The following is a 7,772-nucleotide window of genomic DNA, read 5'->3' on the forward strand; positions in this document are numbered from 1 at the left end:
GGGGTACACTTAAGGAAATAAGCACAAAATCATATCACTGCCAGAGTCTAAGACACACCGTAGCTAACAGTTATGAGCTAATTCTCAGAGATGTCTAGAAGTTGTTTAGTGTATGCATAAAAGTACATGGTAATTTTTACAAGATAAAAATAATGTTTATAAGTAGTTATTCTGAACACATTGTAGTCTCTTTTTCTCAGGCTGTTCTGGAGGCAAGAGACTGGCTCAGGCCATCTTGGGGACCAGTTCTTACAAGGTACCCAAGAAGAAGCCATGTGCTACTGCGTCTAACTCAGGTGTCCTCTAGCCAGAGAAACAAAAGCACCACTGCCACATGGCCCTCTCCAGGAGCCTGGCAGAGATCTTCCAGGTATCAGAGACCTCCATTCATGCCAAATTAAGACTCCTGGTTTCAATTACCAATAGGAGTTTTAGGAATAGGTAATATAAAGGCAGTTCAATGCAGACTTAAACATGAGCGTTAAAGGCAAGAGTTGCTCCAAGGGAGAAAAGTACAGAGCCACATCTAAGCCAGCAGAGTTTTCAGGGACAAGAAGTGCTCCTCCCCCAAACAGGCCACATCTGCCTGCATACAGAGCAGTGCTGTAGGAAACAGAGGGAAAAGGACAGGCCAAAAGGATGAGACAGGAAGACCAATCCCAGAATTCATCTCCAGCAATGAAGATGAGTTAGTATAGTAAATCAAACCTAGAACCAACAGGAGTTCAATTTTCTCAAACCATTCTGAAACCTTTAGAGGTCTGAGAGCAACACCAACCAGACCGAGAATGTCAAAACCAAAATACTTCCAAAGCAAGCAAACCAAGGAGATATCTTAAAACAAACACTGTGAAAACAAACCCAAACCAAAAGGTATGTAAGAAACAAGATCCTTAAAAAGCCAGCTTAGATACTGTTTTGGTCTTTGAGACAGTCTCCCTGTAGCCCCAGCTGGCCCGGAACTCACTATGCAGACCAGGCTAGCCTTGAACTCAGAGATCCACCTGCCTCTGTCTAGTGAGTGCTGGGATTAAAGGTGTGCACAACCACACCAGGCTTCAGATATTGTTTTGTAGAAACAACTATGAAACACTTAATAGACCTAGGGACATTGTCCAATACATTTAAAGATGTTTAGGGTACCCAAATTTATAATACCTTTGAATGTACTATCAAAATATCCTAATCTATAAATCTGCACATGTATTTTAATTAGGCATGCCCAAACAAAGTAAAACCAATAATCTTGTGCACAATAAATAAATGAAAATAATAACTGAAGTGGCTGGTTTGTTTTGGCAGAAACATATGAAGACAATGACCACAGACACACATGACAGAATTACTTGAGAGCTCAACACATGAGAAAACAGAGACATATGACATAATTATATGAAATCCCAAACATATGGAACCTGATTATCATAGACACACATGACATAATTCCACACAAACTAGGTGCACCCAAAATACAAAAATCAAGGAGTCTGATGAAGATGGTCCTTTGCATGTAGGCACTCATCCTTTAAAGCTGGATCAGAGAACACTTCCTCCATAATCTCCTCATAGCTATGGGGAAATTCTCCCTCCTCTTCTGGTAAGTATGAGGCTGGGTTTTAGGGTTCAGGTAGCCTCCATCCAGACTCAGGAATTCTTGTCCAGCATGGCCAGATTTCAAGTCACTGGACTTCACAGAAAGTTTTAATTTAGCATTTAATCTTAATGCCATAATTTTCTGAATAGCCTAGTTTAAAGTTGTCTAGCATCACCTGGAGGACAACCTGGGTCTGACACCTGGACTAGAAGGAACCCACCTGAAATTTTATATGTGCCTAGGATGTATGTGATGTGTGCATAGGAGGGGCGGAGAGTGTTAGTCGCTCATTCAGATGCCTTCCTGGCCGGCCACCTCTCAGTGACTTAAGAGATCTTACCTTAGGGCCACACACATAGTCCCTGTGCTCAGTCACCCAAAGGTGAGTGCCTGTTTAGGTTACACAACCTCAGCAGAACTGCAGGGTGAGGCCCAGTCAGATTCTGTAGCCTCGCAGAGCTGTGGAACCATTACTTTCACACTCATATTCATGCATACTCATTCAGAGTTTAAGACAGCTCCCTAATTATTCCCACTAAATTCCTGTTCTGCCTAAAACGTGGCCAGAACCTTGGAATCACATCAAGGTTTGGTTGTGGCCTGGTTTGCTGCCTGATTCCTGATTCCTGTTTTACCTTAAACGGGGCCAGCATCTCGGAATCATGGCAAGGTTTAGTTGTGGTCCCCTTCATTCCTGACTGGAGGTAAGTGCCATCTTGGAATCACGTCAAGACTCCCTATGCAGCCTCCTGCGGGGATCAGCCCATGCCAGATTCCACCTGTCTAACCTGGGGCCCATTACCTGGTCTGGACTTCCATTCTGGGCCTCTTTCTTGCTTCACCTGATGAGAGGCTCTGGTCTGGGGCCATGCAGCTCTCTCTCTGGCCTCCTGGAAGGAGATCCCAGAGGAAATTCTTTGGGGGTGCACACTTCTCTGTTCTAGAGGCTGAGGGGGGCTGTAGGGTCCAGGAGCGGCAGCCTCTATTACCAATGAGGGTACAATGACTTGATCTTGCTGGGGCCTCCAGAAATGTTCCAGAAATAATCAGAGATCAACAGCCAAAGTCAGGTGAGGAGAGGGAGTTTAATTTGACACTAGCAGGGCTGACATCATGAATCAAGAAGTGAGACCCCCTGTTCAAGTTTTGGGAGTTTTTAATACTCTAGTGAGGAATGCAAGCAAAAGGTACATAGCATATACATAGTAATTAAGTACAATAACAGAGAGAAAAGAGGGAGGAGAAGGGAGAAGTGGGGAGAGAGGGCAGAAGAGAAAGTCAGGGCTCCATTGGTTCCATTGAATTCTTTGGATTCTTAGTCTTGTTAATAAAAGAATTCAGGTCAGGCATGGTGGCACACACCTTTGATCCCAGCACCCAGGAAGCAGAGGCAGGTGAATCTCTGTGAGACGGAGGCTAGCATGGTCTACATAGTGAGGGAGTTCCAGGTCAGCTTGGGCTACAGGATGATGTATCTCCAAAAATATATATATATATATATTGTTATTTGAATAAAAAATGAAAGAATTCATGGGTGGAGTGGTTAAGAGCACTGGCTGCTCTTGCAGAGGATCCGGGTTCGATTCTCAGCACCACCATGATGGCTAACAACCATACGCAACTCTAGTTCTGTTGTACCTCATCCACTGGACCCCAAAAAGACCACCGAGGACCCAAAACACCAAAATGCAAAAGCAAAGGTTTATGGTTTATTTGGGCTTAAGCTCGGGCTCTCAGACCTCACCAACTCAACGGATCTGTGCTGAGAGCCCAGAGTAAGGGAGAGTGGAGCCTTTTATAGGTTTTAGAAAAAGAGAGGAGGGGGATACCGAAGATACATTTTAGTTGGTTCAAGGAGCCCGCTCGTGCCAACATAATTTTAAACTGATTGGATGTATAAGATGCAGCCCTGGAAGTTTCTTATTGGTAGGTGCTATTCTCAGGGCTGTGGAATGTGACTGTTATCTGTGGGGCCAGGAGTCTCCCTTTTTACCTTATAGGGCAGTTTTCATGCCCGGGTTTGCTTAATTTATAGTTTCCTTGAAGGGGGTGGGCATAGCAGGCAGGGGTCAGGGCATGCCAGGGCATGTCTAGGCATGTCTAAAGCAGCAGCCAAGCATTTTATAGAAGCTAAAAGAGCAATTAGTGGGGTCTGGAGGGATTGGGGGGTAGCAGGTGAATGAAGAGGGTCTCAGGGTCATACCGTTCCAGGGGACCTGACCACTTCTGACCTCTGCACACATTGTATACACAGGTCTACTTACATACATGCAGGCAAGACATTCATGTACATAAAATAAAAATAAAATAATAGAGAAAAAACCAACACCAGGGTACTACGAAATTCTCAAAAATTAATAAAAAGAAACGCACACATGCACACATGCATGCGCACACACAAATGCACAGGCACACACAGGCATGCACACACATGAATACATACATGTATACACATGCACAAACACACACATGAATACACACACACACACACACACACACACACACACACATACACATGGCAGTTAAGCTACCTAGTAACTCAGGCAGGCTACTTAGTGAAGGCTCTGTAAGTGGCTGCATGGGGGAGGGGTTTTCCGGGAAGGATCGTTTATTATGTCACTAAAGGAAGGAATAATTATTCCTCCTCTGGCCTTACCATGCTCTCAGGTGAGCCAGATTTCCTGTGACCCCATGAGTGCAGCAGGCCATGCCCAGAGACGGCTTCACAGCTCTCCCTTCCTTTCAGTGCCTACATTCTTTTATTTTAAAAGGACTAGGGGTCCAAGAGATGGTTCAGCAGTTAAGAGCACTAGCTGTTCTTGCAGAGGACCCAGGTTCAATTCCCAGCACCCACATGGCAGCTCACAACTGTTGGTAACTCTAGTTCCAGGGGATCCAGCAGCCTTTTCTGTCATTGCATGACACGGGTGCACTTACCTACATGCAGAACTCACTATGCAGACCAGGCTGGCCTCGAACTCACAAAGATCTGCCTGCCTCTGCCTCCCAAGTTGCTGGGATTAAAGGTGTGTGCCACCACACCTGGCCTAAAAATACTTTTTAAAAAGGGAATAAAGCTGTTTCTCTGGTTTTTAATTTTAAAAGAATGATCTGTGTGTTTTGCCTGCATGTATGTAAATGCACCTGTGTCATGCAATGCCCACAGATGCCAGAAGAGGGCATCACTGTGTAAGTGTACCCACGTTGTGCAATGCCCTTGGAGGCCAGAAAAGGGCATCAGATCCCCTGTAAGTAGAGTTACAGATGGCCGTCAGCTGTCACATGGGTGCTGGGAACTGAACTCAGGTCCTCTGCAAGAGCAGCCAGTGTTCTTAACACTCTCCAGCCCCCACCTTACATTTTGAGGCTGGTTTCTCACTGAATTCAGAGCTCTCTGACTCTGCTTCATCTGTACTGACTGTCCAGTGAGCACCAGCCCCATCCCATCTCTGTCTCCTCCACAATAGGATTACCAGTAGCACCTTTAAAATTTTAGAGGGGCTGGAGAGATGGCTCAGTGGTTAAGAACACTGGCTGTTCTTGCAAAAGACCCAGATTTGAATCCCAGCACCCACATGGCAGCTAACAACTGTCTGTAACTCCAGTTCCAGGGGATCCAATAGCCTCTTCTGACCTCCACAGCACTGCATGACACGGGTGCACTTATCTACATGCAGGCAATACACGCATACACATAAAATAAAAATAATAAATAAAGTATTTTTTTTTAATTTTAGAGTGGATGGTGATGTGGGTGGTTTGAGGAGAGGGAAGGAAAGCTGGTGAGTGCCATGGGAATGGAAGGCAAAATCCTTGACCTTACTGACCTGTGATGCAGTCCCAGAAGCCAGTGGGTCTGGACTCAGTGATTTGAGGGAGGAGGCTGGGGTCTGAGGGAAGAGGCTGAGGTCTGGGCTCCTGGGTCCAAGGGAGGAGGCTGGGGTCTAGACTCTTGGGTCTGAGGGAGGAGGACTAGGGCCTGGGCTCCTGGGTCGAGGGAGGAGGCTGAAGTCTGGGCTCCTGGGTCTGAGGGAAGAGGCTGAGGTCTGGACCCCTGGGTCTGAGGAAGGAGGCTGAGGTCTGGGCTCCTGGGTCTGAGGGAAGAGGCTAGGGTCTGGATGCCTGGGTCTGAGATATGAGGCTGAGGTCTGAATCACTGGGTCTGAGGGAAGAGGGATGGGGTCTGGACTCCTGGGTCTGGGGGAGGAGGACTAGGGCCTGGGCTCCTGGTCTGAGGGAGGAGGCTATTATCTGCACAGCAGGTTCTGAGGACCAAGGTCTGTATGTGTGTGTCATCCATATGCATTATCAATGATTGGGGCATCTCTGGCTATGACCAGATCAGAGAGGTCAGTGGAGGTTCTGATAAGGACTGATGGGAAGATCCTGGCTGACCACTGCCTGGGAAGGAATTCTGGGAGAGAAACAGGAAGGACAAGTGGGAGGGACAGGCCCTGCTGAAGAGCATCCTTATGTCAACAGGTCCTGTGGTGTCAGTGCCAGAGGAGGGCAGCTGCCTGGGTGTGCCTGCTTTTAGTCACAGGGCACCCCTCCCTTCCAGAGGCCCCTGACCTTTGTGGAGTGCGGCCCACTCTCCCTGGTTCCCAGCACCATCTTCGGAACCCAGTTGCTGACTGCTCTCTCTGGGCTGGCCCTCGGAGGACACAGGTGTCCAGTCTCCCTCCCTCCTCACTAGACACCTCTTTCTCCATTGTTTGTCACCTGTGATACACAGGTACTTCCCCGCCCCTCCACCTTAGTGACTTAGGTTGTCCCCTCCACCCAGCCTTTCTCGCCCTCTGCCTCTGTCCCCCATCTTTTACACGTGAGGGAAATGAAGACCCTGGAAATGCAGAGAAAAACACACCACCCTCTGCAGTCAGGCTTAAAACCAGCTGCAACTTGTTCTTTTTAATTACATTTTTATGTATGTATGCATCTGTTTATGTGGGCAAACAAGTCATGATGGGTGTGTGGAGGTCAGAAGACAACTTATGGGAGTCGGTTCTCGACATCCACAATGTGGGTCCTGGTGGTGTCACACTTGGCCGTAAGCCCCTTTGCCTGCTGAGCCATCTCACTGGACTGTAAACCAGCTACACATTCTTAGCAGACTTTCCAACCCAGGTCTCCTCCCTCCAGTAACTGATGCCCAAAATTTATCTGTATTTTCCAGGTTGAGCACACACTGTTTGGTTCAGTTTTAATTCTGAGCATATTTCATTTGACATATGAATCCTGTTCAAGTGTGACATTGTCCTTCTCTCATTGAACGTCATACAGCAACAATGCACACACTACGTATTATAGCTTAGACATTATTTTCTGTGACTGTATAATATTCTGGGAGAAAGTGACCTACTGTTTAAATATTACAATACTTTATGGGTTTGGGGTTTTTTTTTAAGACAGTCTCACTGTGTGGCCCTTCCTGGCTGGGATCTCACTACATAAACCAGGTTGGCCTTGAACTTACAGAGATTCACCTGCTTCTGCCTCCTAAGTGCTGTGCTGCAGTTAGAAGTGTACAGCACCACCCCCAGCCAATAAATCCACCACTTGGTAACACGGAGCATGTTTGTGAGTGCCACTTTTTTTTTTGTGTGTGTGGCAATAAATAACGAATACAGCAGGGCGTGGTGGTGCAGGCCTTTAATCCCAGCATTCCGTCAGGAGGCGGATCTCTGTGAGTTCAAGGCCAGCCTGGTCTACAATAGCAAGTTCCAGGTCAGCTGGGGCTACAGGAAGACCCTTTTTCAAAAAAACCAAAAAAAAAAAAAAAAAAGGAAAAAAAAAGAATCCAGATCGCTTTATTTTTTAAAAGACTTATTTTATTATTTTTAAATTGAGAGAGAGAGAGAGAGAGAGAGCCTTCCGAGGTCAGAGCTGCCTGATGTGGGTGCTGAAAACTGAACCCAGGTCTCTGCAAGAGTAGCATGTATTCTTAACCGCTGAGCCATCTCTCCAGCCCCTCTATTTTTCAATAAGTACTCTTTGGAATGAAAATGCCTGGGTCAAGGCAGTGGGTGAAGGTCTATGAGTTCTAACAGTTGCTTGATTGAATCCCAGCTCCCTGTTGGAGAGCACTGACCTGGAATCTTCCACAGAACTGAGGTTTCTTATTTTCTTGACTTGCTTTTGGGTCTTTGGGGTTTTGATGGGCCTAGTGTTGAGGCTT

Source organism: Nannospalax galili, unplaced genomic scaffold (genome assembly GCF_000622305.1).
Source record: "Nannospalax galili isolate Female #2095 unplaced genomic scaffold, S.galili_v1.0 scaffold960, whole genome shotgun sequence".
Lineage (NCBI taxonomy): Eukaryota > Metazoa > Chordata > Mammalia > Rodentia > Spalacidae > Nannospalax > Nannospalax galili.